This window comes from Giraffa tippelskirchi, chromosome 10 (assembly GCF_054371585.1).
Source record: "Giraffa tippelskirchi isolate mGirTip1 chromosome 10, T2T-mGirTip1v1.2.pri, whole genome shotgun sequence".
NCBI lineage: Eukaryota > Metazoa > Chordata > Mammalia > Artiodactyla > Giraffidae > Giraffa > Giraffa tippelskirchi.
The window spans coordinates 31,522,640-31,541,876 of NC_137284.1; the positions used below are offsets into that span (position 1 = coordinate 31,522,640).

At 40.0% G+C, this 19,237-nt stretch overlaps 1 non-coding gene across 1 annotated transcript; it reads left to right on the forward strand.

Annotated features, from left to right (window-relative positions):
- The first annotated feature begins 712 nt into the window (after positions 1-712).
- On the forward strand, positions 713-785 carry TRNAE-UUC (transfer RNA glutamic acid (anticodon UUC)). Its single transcript has one exon. It is a non-coding gene; the product is annotated as a tRNA-Glu (tRNA).
- The last annotated feature ends 18,452 nt before the right edge of the window (positions 786-19,237 follow it).

Genomic DNA, 19,237 nt, shown 5'->3' on the forward strand with positions numbered 1-19,237 from the left:
AATCAAGAAAATAAGAGAAGACACAAAGAAACAGATTAGTAATAAAAGGGAAGATAACAGTGTGGATTTATCAGAAATTTTAAATCATAAGAGAACACCAGAATACTTTATGCCAAAAATTTAAGAACTCATAAAAAGAATTTTCTAGAAAATTATAATTTACTAAAACTGACTCAAGCAGGAGTAGAAACCTGAATAAACTTAATCATTAAGTACATAGAGTAAGTAGTTTAAAATATGCAGGTTTATTGATTTAGCCTGAATAACTACAATTTGAGCACATTTCTTCATAAGTAGAATTTCAGGAATGTCATGATTCTGATTTCTTTGCCTTGACCCATTGCCTATGTTTTGTGTGTGTTTGTGTGTGTGTGTGTTTGTGTGTATGTGTAGGGGCCATAAGGTGGGGGAATGATTACATTAACAACACCCATGCTATGCCAGACTCTCTTCTAGGTACATGTGATACAAAATCAGACATGGTATCTACTCCAGAGATGCATACTCTGGTAGAAGTTCAGATAAACTTATAAATAACATAAGAAAGTTAAATGCACATGATAGTGTGGGGTCATTTGAGCTATAGCATTAAGAATGAATATAGCCATTCTTGACCTGCCAAAATGCAACATACTGTTGAAAGGGAAGGAGTCATACTTTATTTACTTTTTATTCATCTACTTAGGATTTTAAAGTCCTTATTTGGGGGAATTCCCTGGTGGCCCAGTGGTTAGGACTCTGTGCTTTCACTGCTGTGGACCTGGGTTCAATCCCTAGTTAGGGAACTAAGATCCCACACACCACATGCAGACAAAAAAAAAAAAAAGGTGTTTTAAAGTTTTTATTTGTAAATACTTTAAAACTTATAAAAAAAAAGTTGCAAGAACAGTACATGAACTCCTACAAGGATTACATTAAATCCAAACCTGTACAGAGGACTGAACCCAATTCTACACAGATGTGAGGAGCAAGAACAGATCACAAGTGAGTTTTCAGAGTTCAGCGCTCTGAAAGATGAATCCTCGGATGGCTTCTCACCAAGCTTGGGAGGGGAAAGTGATTATCTTCTCACTTTAGGAAAATTTACAGTCCCACGCTATCTCGTGAGTTCATACTTCTCTGCCTCCTGACTATTCAATTCCTCTTGATTTCAAAATTTCTTAGCCCAAGATGTCTTTGAACATCTCCAAAAGGTGTCCTGTTGATTATGAAGGATGCTGAAATTTAATGCCATTCATAGTCAAATAAGGCTTTCCCTAGTGGTTCAGAGGTAAAGAATTCACTTGCCAATGCAGGAGACCCACCAGGTTCGACCCCTGTTTTAGGAAGATTCCCTATGCCCTGGAGAAGGGCATGGCAACCCACTCAGTATTCTTGCCTGGAAAATCTCATGGACAGAGGAGCCTGGCGGGCTACTGTCCATGGGGTTGCAAGGAGTTGGACAGGGTTTAGCTACTGAACAACAAAAACAGTCAAATCAACAGGAAATGATATTTCCCTCTTTTTGCACTGATTTTTAAATACATTTTTGAAGAAGTTGATTTTGAAATTAATTTGATGCACGAATTCTACTCTAGCAAAAAATATTCAAGGTGATTATTTGTAAAAGGCCTGGGCCACCCAGCCAACACTGGTCCAGGGGAAATGAAGTAGGCAGAGGGGCATTCTACACTGTTTTCTCCCCACTATGGGATCCCTTTGGGCAAGTCACCTTTCCTCCATTTCACACTCACTTTAATTCATCCATTTTGGCAGCACTATATGTCTTAAACTTGGGGCTGGATGACAGCAAATCTGTATGTCTCACATACTTATTCTCATTGTTGGCATTCCAGATTGTATTCTTTGAAAAGAGATATTGTTGTGACAACATTTGATGGCGGGGATTTCTCTGTGATGGTTATTTTACAGAGTAGAAGAAATATTTTAATTAAAGGAATATCTGGCTGGCTCTGTGAAGGAGATACGATTGAATGGAAGCTCATTAGTAGGTTTCAACCCCAACCCTCATTTCCTAAATTACTTTATTCTTGATTTCCCTTGATTTGAGATGTTAGACCATTAGAACCCCCACACATGGCTAATTTTCCTAGGAGATTTTGAGTTTCTCTCACCTTTGAAACTTCTTCTATGCCATGAGCCCCTTTTGCTAATGGAAAAAAGGATCAGGCACTAAATCAGTCCTAGATAATTATCCCTTTAAAAACAATGCCAGGACTTCCCTGGTGGCTCAGTGGTTAAGAATGCACCGTGCAATGTAGGGAATGCAGGTTCAATGTTTTGTGGGGAAACTAAGATCTCACATGCCTTGGAGCAACTAAGCCTGAGTGCCACTACTGACTCCACATGCCACAACCGGAGTCTATGCACCACAATCAAAGATTCCATACGATGCAATGAAGAACCTGAGTGCCACAACTAAGAATTGATGTAGCCAAATAAATAAATGCAAATAATCCTTGGACTGCTCAGGAATTTGAGCAGTTTTCAACCATCACTACACATTAAGGTCACTGAAGCTCCAATGCTTTGGCTACCTGATGCGAAGAGTCGACTTATTGGAAAAAAAAACCTGATGCTGGGAAAGATTGAAGGCAGGAGGAGAAGAGAATGTCAGAGGATCATATGGTTGGATGGCATTACCAACTCAAGGGACATGAGTTTGAGCAAACTCTGGGAGATGGTGAAGGACAGGTAAGCCTGGTGTGCTGAGGTCCATAGGGTCACAAAAAGCTGGACATGATTTAGTGACTGAAAAAAAAAACAAAAAAGTTTTCAAAAATCTCAATGCCTAGGCCACACCCTAGGCCAATGAAATCAAAATATCTAGGGGTAAAAATCAGGTATCAATAACTCTTAAAACTTCCTGGTATTACCATCATAATAGCATGCAGTCAAAATTAATAACTGCTTTTTAACTCAGTGCTTCTTAAACTTGAACATGCATGTAGATAGCCTGGGTTTGTCAAAATGCAGACTCTGATTCAGTTCCTCTGAGGGGTGCCTGAGATTCTGTATCTCTAATGAGCTCAAAGGTGATACTAATGCTGCTAATGCACACAGGTAAACTTTAAACAGCAAGGTGCCCATGGAAGCTGTTGGCCTTTGCCTTCCTCAAACATCCTGAACAAAAGACAGGGTGTTGTCAACCTGAAGACTGGGTCTGTTCAGTGGCTGAACTAGGGCAGGCAGGAAAATGGCAGCTACTCAGCTCCAATCTCCGGGAGCTTCATGGGACCCCAGAGCCCCAGGAGGTCCCACATTTTGAGGGTGGAGCTGATGGGGCAAGTAACAGCCCTGATTCCTCACAGTCAGGACAGGAGACTGCTCACCTTTCCTGGTAATTCTTCCAAAATACAGGATTAAATGCCTGCCAGAGGAGAAGTTAAGGAAAGGGTATTTCTGAAATGTCAGGCAAGAAGACTGGCATCTAATGTGTTTACTGAAAAATAAGCCCTGTTGACATTGGCCCAGACTTGAGGACTCAATGAGTTCTTTAAATCAATGTTTCACAGAGGCAGGCACAGCTTCTTCCTTGGGGAGCAACTTGAGAAAATATGGGGGTAGGTCTTGTCTGAGCAGAATGAGAAAAACTTGGCTGAACGATAGGACCTCGGGTGAACTGGCTCAGCCTTCTCCCTGGAGGAGAGGTTCAGCATTCCAGCCTCCCTTTCAGTGAACCTTTTAATGAATAATAATAAAATAAATACTTCTTTACACTATTTACAGAAATAGCCCAATTCTTTCTTTAAAATGAAATGCATAACAACTCACAAGAGACAGTTTTGAGATCCTCGTTTAACCTGCCGCCTCTAGCAGACCTTGGGAAAAAACAAATGAAGTTCCTCCCTCACTGCTTTCATAAATGCTTCCTGCAGCAGTTAATCAGACTTGATGGCCTTGCAGCGCTGTAGGATATACAAGAACGAGTCCTGATTTTGAAGCCTCGGCAGACCTGGGTATGAACTGTGGCTCAGGTTCTTATTCACGGTGTGACCTTGGGCAAGTGTCTTTAACCTCTTTAAGCCTCTGATTTGTCATCTATAAAATGGGTTCTTGTGAAGATTCAAGACCACGTCTTCAAAATACCAGATTCAGGACTTCCCTGGTGGTAGAGTGGATAAGAATCTGCCTGCCAGTGCAGGGGACACAAGTTTGATCCCTGGTCTGGGAAGATTCCATATGCTGGCACAGCAACAAAGCCTGTGCACCACAACCACTGAGACTGTGATCTGGAGCACGGAGCTACAACAACTGAGCCTGAGTGGCACCGTCAGTGAAGCCCACGTGCCCTAAAGCCTGTGCTCGGCAACAAGAGAAGCCATCGCAATAAGAAGCTCATGCATCACAACTAGACAATAGCCCCAGCTCATCCCAAGTAGAGAAAGCCCTCGCACAGCAACGGAGTTCCGGTACAACCCCTCTCCAAAAACCAACAAAAAACCTAGATTCATAACAGAGGCTTAAAGCAGCAGCAGCTAACACTATTTTAAAATTTTGCCTGCTTGACAATTTCTATGATTGTTTTTAATTAATTAAGCCCAGATGTGAAAAGATGTTAAAGATCAACCAGTAGCTGTGAGATGTTTGAAAGCTTCCTGGGCTCTCTAAGACTCAGATTCTTCTGGGAAATGAGGTCTAGGCAGCAAAAATCCTGAGAATTTCACATGTAGTGAGGGAAAAGCATATGGGCCATTCTTAGTTGTTCCTTCCCGTGTCTTCCATCCATTCTGGATGGGTTTGGGATGAGAGGCTCAAGCCTGGGGCAGTACACAGCTGTGTGACCTGGGGTCAGGCTGTGTGGTAAGCTCTGGCTGAGGGTGTGTGGCAAAGAAGTTTATCTGAGGAAGAGTACAGAACAGGGATCTCCAAGGAAACCAGAGCATCCTATCCCCACCTCTGCACTTCCCCAGAGCAGAAAGAAGCTGGCTCCTCCTTTAGTAGGACCGGCTGTGTGGGCTGTTTTACAAGGTACTCTGGGTTTTATATCACGGGTTCCTCAGCAGATGAGTTGTATAATGTAATTATGTCCATGAATTTGCCATTTCCTCATTCTCAGGTTGAATAGTTCATACTTGAGAATATGTATAAAACACAGCAGGCTTGGGCTTGCAGTAGGCTTGGGTTTATTTTTCTCCAAGAGAGGTTATGTCTTGATCCTCACAATTAAAATTATGAGGGTTTTGATCATTCAATTTAAACTTTGATCTTATTTCAAACCTGATGTACCTTTCACTTGCAGATCTGGATCTAATTATTTCATATATTTTCAAAGTACTACTCTCTGAAAATTAGAGATACCAAAGGAACATTTCATGCAAAGATAGGCTCGATAAAGGACAGAAATGGTATGGACCTAACAGAAGCAGAAGATATTAAGAAGAGATGGCAAGAATACACAGAAGAACTGTACAAAAAAGATCTTCACGACACAGATAATCATGATGGTGTGATCACTCACCTAGAGCCAGACATCCTGGAATGTGAAGTCAAGTGGGCCTTGAAAAGCATCACTACGAACAAAGCTAGTGGAGGTGATGGAATTCCAGTTGAGCTATTTCAAATCCTCAAAGGTGATGCTGTGAAAGTGCTGCACTCGATATGCCAGCAAATTTGGAAAACTCAGCAGTGGCCACAGGACTGGAAAAGGTCAGTTTTTGTTCCAATCCCAAAGAAAGGCAATGCCAAAGAATGCTCAAACTACCGCACAATTGCACTCATCTCACATGCTAGTAAAGTAATGCTCAAAATTCTCCAAGCCAGGCTTCAGCAATACGTGAACCGTGAACTTCCAGATGTTCAAGCTGGTTTTAGAAAAGGCAGAGGAACCAGAGAGCAAATTGCCAATATCCGCTGGATCATCAAAAAAGCAAGAGAGTTCCAGAAAAACATCTATTTCTGCTTTATTGACTATGCCAAAGCCTTTGACTGTGTGGATCACAATAAACTGTGGAAAATTCTGAAAGAGATGCAAATCCCAGACCATCTGACCTGTCTCTTGAGAAACCTGTATGCAGGTCAGGAAGCAACAGTTAGAACTGGACATGGAACAACAGACTGGTTCCAAATAGGAAAAGGAGTACGTCAAGGCTGTATATTGTCACCCTGCTTATTTAACTTATATGCAGAGTACATCATGAGAAATGCTGGGCTGGAAGAAACACAAGCTGGAATCAAGATTGCCGGGAGAAATATCAATAACCTCAGATATGCGGATGACACCACCCTTATAGCAGAGAGTGAAGAAGAACTAAAGAGCCTCTTGATGAAGGTGAAGGAGGAGAGTGAAAAAGTTGGCTTAAAGCTCAACGTTCAGAAAACTAAGATCATGGCATCTGGTCCCACCACTCCATGGGAAATAGATGAGGAAACAGTGGAAACAGTGTCAGACTTTATTTTTTTGGGCTCCAGAATCACTGCTGATGGTGACTGCAGCCATGAAATTAAGAGACGCTTACTCCTTGGAAGGAAGGTTATGGCCAACCTAGATGGCATATTTAAAAGCAGAGACATTACTTTGCCAACAAAAGTCCATCTAGTCAAGGCTATGGTTTTTCCAGTGGTCATGTATGGATGTGAGAGTTGGACGGTGAAGAAAGCTGAGCACCGCAGAATTGATGCTTTTGAGCTGTGGTGTTGGAGAAGACTCTTGAGAGTCTCTTGGACTGCAAGGAGATCCAATCAATCCATCCTAAAAGAGATCAATCCTGGGTGTTCATTGGAAGGTCTGATGTTGAAGCTGAAGCTCCAATACTTTGGCCACCTCATGCGAAGGGTTGACTCACTGGAAAAGACCCTAATGCTGGGTAGGATTGGGGGTGGGAGGAGAAGGGGATGACAGAGGATGAGATGGTTGGATGGCATCACCGACTCGAAGAACATGGGTTTGGGTAGACTCCGGGAGTTGGTTATGGACAGGGAGGCCTGGCGTGCTGCAATTCATGGGGTCGCAATGAGTCGGACACGACTGAGCGACTGAACTGAACTGAACTCTCTGAAAAAAACAAAATAAAACATTGTCCTTCATAAAACTTCAGCTCTGAACAAATGTCTATTTTTAAAGAACCTGACTTTAGGCTTAGTGCAGCCCTAAAGAAAGTTCTATTGTGTTCAAAGTAAAGGATCAGAAAATGAAAGACAACAAAGTTAAAATATATATCCTTTGTCTTTTGTGATGTTTAGCTAAACACAGGATGGCTGGAATTTTCCAGACAGAAAGATATTACCTTTGATGGGGTATCTACTATGTGCCAGATGGGAAGAAGTTAATTTTTATTTTTTATGTCCCAGGAATTATTTGAGACCATTCTCATAATTTTCCCGTTTATCTTTCACAGTAACTCAGGACAGAGAGCATTCGTTACTCATCTACAGAAATAGATGAGGGAATTGACTGTTATAGAGTTTCAAATATTCCACAAGATTTACAGCCAATAAGTGATTGAGCTGGAAATCAAACCCAGATGTGTCCCCCTGTTTACACTAAATGATACTGTGGTAAAAGATGGCCCCAGAGTTAGGGCTTGCCCACAAAGGCTTGTCTCAGTCTAATGCCCCCTGCAGGTTGGCTGTGGTTCAGCATCATGTCTGTGTGATCACATCCCACTCTGGGTACCAGGTTAGAAGGGCAGCCCTTACTTGTCTCTTAGCAGAGAGAGAAGACAGAAGATGGAGTTACACAATGCTCTACTTCTGCATATAATTCTTAGATCAGTGCAAGTCACACGGGGGTAGTATAGATGGCTAAGTAGAGTTCACCTACAGGCAAAGTCGTGAACCTTAGTAAACATAATACAACCTACCACAGCAAGTATAGCTCCAAAGATAATGTTCTTCCAGTTTTGCCATATTATATGTTGCTTTATAAACTCTCGAGTGTTACACAAAAGATGCTGTTCATATTATTGTTCACATATTTATGGAATCATATGTTTCAAATTTTGGTTTTCCCTTCAAAGATGGTTTATATAAAAATTTATATTAAAAGAAAATTTTATTATGGAGACTAATAAATCAAAGGGCCTATGAGGATTCTAATTTCAGAAAGTCTATATATTTAAGTATGCCCTAAGGTATTTTATAATATTCATCTTTTTTATGAAAATTGCAATCAGTAATGGCTGTGTAAGTCACTTGGGCCAAAGAAACTCATGAAATCTGGCCATGTTTACCCAGTGGTTCTAGCTAAGACTAAGATGTCCATACTACCTTCTTTTCTTGACCCTGTAATCCTTCAAACCCAATACTAACATAAGCTACATTGGCATAATAGTCAATGCTAATCTCTGACATATATCCTAAGCATTCACAAGAACATGCATACAATATATTTATGGTTTGGTGGTCCAACTATCTTAATTTTGCAGATGGATAAAGACTTGCTATTGGTAGAAAAAAGGTCACTGGGGAGTTTCCCACCATCAAAAAGTTTTGGTAAAGGCAATAACATATGTGTTAATTTGAAGGGCTCAAAGCACTTCTGAAGACAAATAACATCATGGCGAGGACACTGATACAGCTTTCCAATCTAGGTTCCATCACAACAGCACTACCTTGCAAGGCCTCTTCCTGGTCCAAATCTCTCTCTCTCTCTCTCTCTCACACACACACACACTCATGTGCACATCCTAAGCATGTCAAACAATGTTTCTCTCCCAGTGTAAAACACAGCTACTAGCAACTGTCTTAAAATGAAGATGGCTCAGAACAATTTAGTAAGGGCACTAATATTTACTGAGCTTTATAGTGTACCAAGCGTTTTTCTAGGGGATTTGCCTGTATACTGAAGGCAGGTTATTTTATATTTTCATGCCTCAATTTCCCCACATGCATTAATAATAAGATTGCCACAAGAAATATCAATAACTTCAGATATGCAGATAACACCACCCTAGTGGCAGAAAGCAAAGAGGAACTAAAGAGCCTCTTGATGAAGGTGAAAGAGGAGAGTGAAAAAGCTGACTTAAAATTCAATTCAACATTCAAAAAACTAAGATCATTGCATCCAGTCCTACCTATCACTTCATGGCAAATAGATGGAGAAACAATGGAAATAGTGACAGACTTTATTTTCTTGGGCTCCAAAATCACTGTGGATGGTGACTGCAGCCATGAAATGAAAAGATGCTTGCTCCTTGGAAGGAAAGCTATGACAAACCTAGACAGCGTATTAAAAAGGAAAGATACCACTTTGCTGACAAACGTCCATATAGTCAAAGCTATGGCTTTTCCAGTAGTCATGTACGGATGTGAGAGTTGGATCATAAAGAAAGCTGAGCGCTGAAGAATTGATGCTTTTGCACTGTGGTGCTGGAGAAGACTCTTGGGAGTCCCTTGGACTGCAAGGAGATCCAACCAGTCCATCCTAAAGGAAATAAGTCCTGAATATTCATTGGAAAGACTGATGCTGAAGCTGAAGCTCCAATACTTTGGCCACCTGATGTGAAGAGCTGACTCACTGGAAAAGACCCTGATGTTGGGAAAGATTGAAGGCAGGAGGAGAAGGGGATGACAGAGGATGAGATGGTTGGATGGCATCACTGACTTGATGGATTTGAGCTTGAGCAAACTCTGGGAGATAGTGAAGGACAGGGAAGGAAGCCTGATGTGCTGCAGTCCATGGGATCACAAAGAGTCTGACATTTCTGACTGAACAACAACAACATTAATAATAACGAAATGAGTATTAAATTGCCTAATTTTCCTGATTTGCACTTTTATCATCCTTAAAATAAGAATAATATTTAAATCGAGGGTCATTACAAGGTGTATATCAGATACACAATGCCTAACAGAATTCCTATGGCAGAGAAGGCACATGTAAAGGCTGATTTCATGTGTTAATTTGGCTACATTCACTTTCCCATTTATTCAATTGGAAACTAATCTTGGTGTCTCTGTGAAGGTATTTTGTAGATGTGATTAACACCTACAATCAGGTGATTTCAATTATCCTAAAAAATCTGGATGGGCTTGATTCAATCAGATGAAACACCTTAAGAGCAGAGCTGAAGCATCCCTAAAGAAGAAATTCTGCCTGTGGACTGAAATTTTAGCTCCGACCTGAGAGTTTCTAGTCTGCCTTTCCTGAGGGCCTATGTTGTAGATTTTCAATTTGTCTAGTCAGCTCCCACAGTTGGACAAACCAATTCCTTGCAGTAAATCTCTTTCTCTATAGATAGATAGATGGATAGATGGAGAGATAGGTAGGTAGATAGAGTGAGCTAGCTGTGGCTGAATTAAAGAATGAATAAATGGTCTTCTTTATGAACAGTGAATTCCCTGTCACTGATGACTGGAAGAGGAAGCTAGGAGGCCATTTGAATGCCATTTGCCATTTGAATGTGCTGTAGAGTGGATTCAAAGAGCATCTTATGATTCACTTTGAGGGCCTTTCATTTTTTTTTTTTTCCAACTGAAGTTCTGGATTCTGTTTTCCAATTGCTTCCAATAACACTCCAGGGGTATCACGGCTCAAAATAAGGAAGGGAGATTGCAAATACAAAACCATGGCCCAGGACTTTTAAAATTTTCCTGGAGAACCCAAATACTACTTAATCTGGGGTATATAAAGAGTGCTAAGGTCAGATTCCTGCCCCTGGCAGTGTGGTAGACCAGATACCCTCAAAGGCCCTACTTCAAAACTACTAGAAACTTGGTAAAATATTTCATTGAAAGGTATTTCTGGGTTCTCAGGAATTAGAGAAAACTTCCAGACTCCACCAATGCCTTTGGCAGGTAGGGAAACTTCCAGGGACCTTGAGAGGGATTCCAGTAGTCCAGGCAGAAGCAAATCAAATTCTTGCTGAAATAAAGAATCCCAACAAAGATCTCCACAATGTGGACAGACTAAGGCCAATCAAACATGAGCTCTCAATAGTTCCAGACACTTAGAGAACTAATCCAGAGATAGTTTTCTGTCTTCTGGGGAAGCTGGCAAAGTGCAGCAGAGAGAGAGACAGGGGAAAATATGAAGAGAGGTGAAGACATATGAAAGACATAATAGGGATATCTAATGTTCCCAGTGCCTGTTCCCAGTGCCAGGATGAAAGAATAAAAAGAACAGAAAGAAATGTTTTGAAGAGAAAATGACCAAAATTTCCAGAATTAGTGAATGAAATGAATTCACAGATACAGGAAGGATAACATTTGTCAAGCTGGATAAATAAAAAGAAATGCAGCTCTAGCCATAATGACATGAAAATAGACAACACCGGAAAACAAGAGAATATCTTAAAGCAACCAAGGAAAAATAAAAGACAGACTTCCCATAGACGGATGGCAAACAGACAGATAGAAAACATGATGAAAGCCAGAACAAGTGAAATAGTAACCTTAAAATGCTGAGAGGAAACAAACCTCAGTCTAGACATTGGTAACCAGGAAAACTATCTTACGGTAAAGACAATTTCAGAGAAACAAAAGCCGAGTGTGCCGGGCAACAGTCCTTAATTAAAGGAACCTCAGTAGGAAAGAAAATTATCATAGAGGGAAGATGTAAGAAGAAATGGAAACAAATAAGCGGGTAAATATGTAGATATGTCAATAGAAAACTCTGCATAAAGTATGATATTAGAGGCTATAAAAAACGAAACTAAAATAGTAGTAGTAGTCCTCCAATTAAAGAACAAAAAGTAAGAAAAACATGAAGATTTGGAAAGCAGGACAATTAAAAGGAAAGAAAACAAAAGAGGTAAAATAAGTACAACACTCGAGAGATTGGGACAAATGGAGAGATCAGCATTGACCTATATACACTATCATGTGTAAAATAGTTAGTAGGGTGTTGCTGTACAGCAAAGGGACCTCAGCTCAGCGCTCTGTGACAATCTAGAGGAGTGGGATGGGGGTGAGTAGGAGGAAGGCTCAAGAGGGAAGGGGATATATGTGTACATATAGCTGATTCATGTTGTTGTACAGCAGAGACTAACACAACATTGTAAAGTAAATATCCTCCATTCAAAAAAAAAAAAAAATCCCTCATTGAACCTGAACAAGGTAAAAGTTGGAGCTATTAAACTTTCATTTATATATTTTTTTAAGAGACAGATATAGCATTAGAATACAGAAAGACTGAAAGTAAAAGGATGAAAACACATCTGATAAACATATACCAAGAAAAATATGAAATGTAACTTATGTGGGAAATACTAAGAACAGAGAAGGTTATATAATGACAAAAATTCTTTGCCAGTAATATAAAAAATCTAAACTTGTATACACATAATGAAGTATATATTATAAGTATATCTCAATAATTTTAGATATGTAAGGCCAAATTTAGTAGAAATACCCTGAGAAATTGACAATTCTACCATCATTATGAGAGAATTAAACTTCTCTCTCTCAATTATTGATAGATCAAACAGAAACCCTACTCCAAATAATAAAATTTAGAAGAACTAAATTATATTTAAAATGTTTCATTTAAAAGATGTATTTATCATGTCTATTAGCAAATCTATATTCTTCTAAAAAAAACCCATGAAATATTTATAGACCTGACTGTGTACTAAAATAAATAGATGACCATGTACTAACTACTATATAAAACAAAACTGACTGTATTAAAAATAATTGATACCATACTGAACATGGTTTCTGATCTCTGCAATTAAATTACAAGTCAACAGGAAGTATATAAACATAAAATTCCCATATATTTGAAATTAAAAAATAGAACAATTCTAAATAACTCATGGGACAAAGAAGATGAAAAAAATTTAAATATATAAAATACATGGTATACGTATATTAAGAATTGACAAGTAATTAAAATCTTATATATAAAATTTTGTAGGTTTGTACTGCAAGGATAGTTTTAGTCTGAAACATTTATAATTAAAGAAGGTTTAAAATTAACTAGCTACCTATCTACCTTAGAAGTTAGGAGTATAGTAGAAAAAAAAAATCAGAAATTACAAAGATAAAGATAAGACAAGACTTCATATTCCAGAAAAGAAAATAAGAAAGACAGTTCTTTCTTGAAAAGATCAATAAAATACAACTATCAGATTTGATCAAGAAAATTAGATAGTAAGCATCACATAAAACACTATGAATGAAATCCAAGATACAGTTATAGAGAAAGCATCAAACAGGTATGACAACTTTATGATAATAAGTATGCTCACCTCAGGGAAAAGACTTGGTTATTATTTCAGTTTGCAGATAAGAAAGCTAAGACTAGTCACACACCATTCATCTTTCGGACTTTGTGACTTGCTCCAGGGCAAACATCTCTGCCTGAGTTGAAAAGCCAAGTTTCAAACTCAATTTTAAATTTCCAACTTTTTGCCTATAAATAGCAACCAACTTCTTAACTCTCCAGCCCAAACATCTGTGATGTAACTAAAAGAAGTTGTAAGGACTCGCAGATACAGAGAACAAGTTAGTGGTTACCAGTGGGGAGAGGGGCTTCCCTGGTGGCTCAGTCTGTAAAGAATATGTCTGTAATGCAGGAGACCATCGCAGCGCAGGATACGTGGGTTCAGTTTCTGTGTTGGGAAGATCCCCTGGAGAAAGAAACAGCAACCCACTCCAGTTTTCTTGCCTGGAAGATCCCATGGACAGAGGAGCCTGGCACGTCCATGAGGTTGCAAGTGTCAGAAACGACTTAGCAACTAAACCACCACCACCAGTGGGGAGAGGGAAGGGAGACAGGCAATAGGGGGTTCAGAGGTACAAAATATTATGTATAAAATAAGCTACAAGGATATATTGTACAACATAGGGAATGTACAAATTTTGTGTAATAACTATAAATGGAATATAAACTTTAAAAATTGTGACTCACTACAATGTACACTTGTAACATATAATGTTGTGCATCAACGATACTTCAACCTAAAAAAAAGAAGGTGTAAGGAGGAGCATAAAATCACTGTTGGAAATATTTGAGCTGACATGAAGCAAGAAAAACCAGGAGATGCCTGGAGCAATGAAGCAGGAAACCTGCCTCACTTCATCTTATCTCAAAAAGCTTCTGAATTTCTAAGCCAAAGCCCTGATAGTTATTCCTTGTCAAATCCTCAGATATGGTCTCTACAAAAACACTCTTCTGACACCTTTCTCTCCACTTTCTTAGCAGTCCATCTGGATTAGGTTTGGCGTTTGCAATTCTTTAATTCAACAGCTATGTAAACAAGGCTTCACTTGGAACTGGACACAGGAGGTAACTTACTGGGACAGCCCAATAAAACTCAGACACATTCCTGGTGACTGGAATGACAGAAGGTACATTTGTCTTTGACAGGTCCATAAACGCACCAAAGACTTTGGGGATGTTTAATAACTTAGTCCTTGCCGGGCAATCTGGGGATTCCTGTGAGAGAAGCTGGAGAGAGGCTGAAGACAAAGATGTGAACAGCATGATGGTCTTTTCTGAAGTTTGCTGGGAATTACCAGCAGTTCAAGAGGTCTTGGTGGAGTACATCCCTGTACATATCGGTTAATTCTCTAAGTATGCACATCTAGAAAGACAACAACAAGGGGAGGGAAGAGATGTTTGCTGAGCAGTTGCTATGTGGAAGCTTGTGACATCCTTTCATATAGTAACTTTTGTGGGACAAACTCTATTGACCGCATCTTATGAGTGAGGGACATAATCTGGTTGCTAGGTACAGAGTACCTTGCTCTAGGACTCAGACAGTAGAATCAGAATCATGACTTGATTCTGTCTTGAAAAACCATGCTCAGAAAATGACAGGCCAGCTACATTGCAGAACATATGTAAAACCTGGCATGTCCCCTCCTTCTCTTCTCTCACATCAGTTCTCAACCTACATCCTGATCAAGGAACTTCCCAATTCTGAACAAACTCCCTGACATCAAGGCTTTAAACCACCTCATCTTCTTCTATATTCATGTCCCAAATTGTCTCCATCCAATCTCAGAAATGCATTTCATATTTGTCTTTTCATTTTCAGGCCCACCGTCATAATCCAGAGGTGCATAACCTGCCTTCTTGATTTTAGTGACTCTGTCCTTCTAGCCTTCCCATTCATTTCAAATGTCTTCTATGTAGAAAAGTCCTTCTCTGACCATCTTTCACACATTCTTTTGTCACGCTGGGGCTACATCAGAATTTGCTCAGGTGGTTTGGAGGGTGCATGTCTATGTGATGGGGGGTGGGTACTTTCACAAATTAACTGAACCATTATACTCTTAATCCACTATTGAGATTCCCTGTCAGAGTCCTACCTTCCCCTCTGCTTTTCCTACAGGAGTTATTGTTGTAAGAAGTCTGTTATACTGATAAGAGTGCTCTATGTTCTTCTGGTGAGGTGTGGAACTATTGCACTAAGTTCTGAATTTCTTGACAGAACATCCATCTATCTTTGATATCCAGTGCCTAGTAAAGCCCTTGACATGCAACAGATGTACAGTAAGTATTTGCTTAATCATTGAACAAATCTCTAACTTCTTTAAGGCAAGGGCCACATTGTTTACTACTAAGACATTCAGCTAAGTGTGCTAATTTGGGGTTGGTTGAAGGGCATGGCAAACCACTTCAGTATTCTTGCCTTGAGAACCCCATGAACAGTATGAAAAGGCAAAACGATAGGACACTGAAAGATGAACTCCCCAGGTCAGTAGGTGCCCAATATGCTACTGGAGATCAGTGGAGAAATAACTCCAGCAAGAATGATGGGATGGAGCCAAAGCAAAAACGATACCCAGCTGTGGATGTGACTGGTGATAGAAGCAAAGTCCGATGCTGTAAAGAGCAATATTACATAAGAACCTGGAACGTTAGGTCCATGAATCAAGGCAAACTGGAAGTGGTCAAACAGGAGATGGCAAGAGTGAATGCTGACATTCTAGGAATCAGTGAACTAAGATGGACTGGAATGGGTGAATTTAACTCACATGACCATTATTATCTACTATTGTGGGCAAGAATCCCTTAGAAGAAATGGAGTAGCCATCATGGTTAACAAAAGAGTCTGAAAGGCAGTACTTGGATGCAATCTCAAAAATGACAGAATGATCTCTGTTCGTTTCCAAGGCAAACCATTCAATATTACAGTAATCCAAGTCTATGCCCCGACCAGTAACGCCGAAGAAGCTGAAGTTGAATGGTTCTATGAAGACCTACAAGAACTTCTAGAACTAACACCCACAAAAGATGTCCTTTTCATTATAGGGGACTGGAATGCAAAAGTAGGAAGTCAGGAAACACCTGGCGTAACAGGCAAATTTGGCCTTGGAGTACAGAATGAAGCAGGGCAAAGGCTAATAGAGTTTTGCCAAGGGAACGCACTGGTCATAGCAAACACCCTCTTCCAACAACACAAGAGAAGACTCTACACATGGACATCACCAGATGGTCAACACTGAAATCAGATTGATTATATTCTTTGCAGCCAAGGATGGAGAAGCTCTATACAGTCAGCAAAAACAAGACTGGGAGCAGACTGTGGCTAAGATCATGAACTCCTTATTGCCAAAATCAGACTTAAATTGAAGAAAGTAGGGAAAACCACTAGTCCATTCAGGTATGACCTAGATCAAATCCCTTATGAGTATACAGTAGAAGTGACAAATAGATTTAAGGGACTAGATCTGATAGACAGAGTGCCTGATGAACTATGGACAGAGGTTCGTGACATTGTACAGGAGACAGGGATCAAGACCATCCCCATGGAAAAGAAATGCAAAAAAGCAAAATGGCTGTCTGAGGAGGCCTTACAAATAGCTGGGAAGAGAAGAGAAGTGAAAAGCAAAGGAGAAAAGGAAAGATATTCCCATCTGAATGCAGAGTTCCAAAGAAGAGCAAGGAGAGATAAGAAAGCCTTCCTTAGTGATCAGTGCAAAGAAATAGAGGAAAACAACAGAATGGGAAAGACTAGAGATCTCTTCAAGAAAATTAGAGTTACCAAAGGAACATTTAATGCAAAGATAGGCTCAATAAAGGACAGAAATCTATGGACCTAACAGAAGCAGAAGATATTAAGAAGAGGTGGCAAGAATACACAGAAGAACTGTACAAAAAAAATCTTCACGACCCAGATAATCACGATGGTGTGATCACTCACCTAGAGCCAGACATCCTGGAATGTGAAGTCAAGTGGGCCTTAGAAAGCATCACTACGAACAAAGCTAGTGGAGGTGATGGAATTCCAGTTGAGCTATTTCAAATCCTCAAAGATGATTCTGTGAAAGTGCTGCCTTGATGTGCCAGCAAATCTGGAAAACTCAGCAGTGACCACAGGACTGGAAAAGGTCAGTTTTCATTCCAGTCCCAAAGAAAGGCAATGCCAAAGAATGCTCAAACTACTGCACAATTGCACTCATCTCACATGCCAGTAAAGTAATGCTCAAAATTCTCCAAGCCAGGCTTCAGCAATACGTGAACTGTGAACTTCCAGATGTTCAAGCTGGTTTTAGAAAAGGCAGAGGAACCAGAGATCAAATTGCCAACATCTGCTGGATCATCGAAAAAGCAAGAGAGTTCCAGAAAAACATCTATTTCTGCTTTATTGACTATGCCAAAGCCTTTGACTGTGTGGATCACAATAAACTGTGGAAAATTCTGAAAGACATGCAAATCCCAGACCATCTGACCTGTCTCTTGAGAAACCTGTATGCAGGTCAGGAAGCAACAGTTAGAACTGGACATGGAACAACAGATTGGTTCCAAATAGGAAAAGGAGTACGTATATATTGTCACCCTGCTTATTTAACTTATATGCAGAGTACATCAGGAGAAACGCTGGGCTGGAAGAAACATAAGCTGGAATCAAGATTGCCGGGAGAAATATCAATAACCTCAGATATGCAAATGACACCACCTTTATGGCAGAAAGTGAAAAAGAACTAAAGAGCCTCTTGATGCAAGTGAAAGAGGAAAGTGAAAAAGTTGGCTTAAAGCTCAACGTTCAGAAAACTAAAATCATGGCATCCGGTCCCATCACTTCATGGGAAGTAGATGGGGAAACAGTGGAAACAGTGTGAGACTTTATTTTTTTGGGCTCCAAAATCACTGCTGATGGTGATTGCAGCCATGAAATTAAAAGACACTTACTCCTTGGAAGGAAGGTTATGGCCAACCTGGATAGCATATTTAAAAGCAGAGACATTACTTTGTCAACAAAAGTCCGTCTAGTCAAGGCTATGGTTTTTCCAGTGGTCATGTATGGATGTGAGAGTTGGATGGTGATGAAAGCTGAGTGCTGCAGAATTGATGCTTTTTAACTGTGGGGTTGGAGAAGAGTCTTGAGAGTCCCTTGGACTGCAAGGAGATCCAATCAATCCATTCTAAAGGAGATCATTCCTGGGTGTTCATTGGAAGGACTGATGTTGAAGCTGAAACTCCAATACTTTGGCCACCTCATGCGAAGAGCTGACTCACTGGAAAAGACCCTAATGCTGGGTAGGATTGGGGGCAGGAGGAGAAGGGGACGACAGAGGATGAGATGGTTGGATGGCATCACTGACTCGATGGACATGGGTTTGGGTAGTCTCCGGGAGTTGGTGATGGACAGAGAGGCCTGGTGTGCTGCAATTCATGGGGTTGCAAAGAGTCGGACACTACTGAGCGACTGAACTGATCTGAACTCCTTTCTCTTCTCTTGTGCACAAGTAGAGGTACTGAGCCCTTTACTGTCGACACTCAAGTAAGAATTCCAAGATATACTGGAACTTTTAAAGACAGCAGTGGGAACTGAAAATTATTTTCTATGTTCCAAAAAGGTTAATAAACAATAGATTTACTCTGATTAAGGTTAGTTTAAATGACAAATTGCTTTGTTTTTGGCTGGAATATATCAAATTAATGGATGGTAATTTGTTGCTGGCACATCATAAATTCTGATTGGCCGATATGTTTCTTTGATTAAAAAAAAATAATGAGACAAATTAGTTCCTGCTAAATAAATGCAGGTTATTTGACACGTAAAATCTTTAAAAGCATGGTCTCTGCAACGAGAAACACATTAAAATTAAAAGGACATTTTCCCCCTCTCCTCTCTTAGCAGGTACAAAAACAGGTAAGAAGTCTAGGCCACCTCAACCAGACTGTGTGTGTCTGTGTATATACACATATACATGTATATATATGAGTGTATCTGACCTTGGATTCTGAGAACTGGCTTTTAGTGTTTTCCTTTAGGTTTTACAAGTGGAATTTTAATTAGTTTCCTCATTCTAAAACTCTCGTAGGCAAGTTGTATTTATTTCCTCCATTTCTGAGGGCAAATAGACCCAGGGAGCATAGGTGACCTCACAGTAGTTG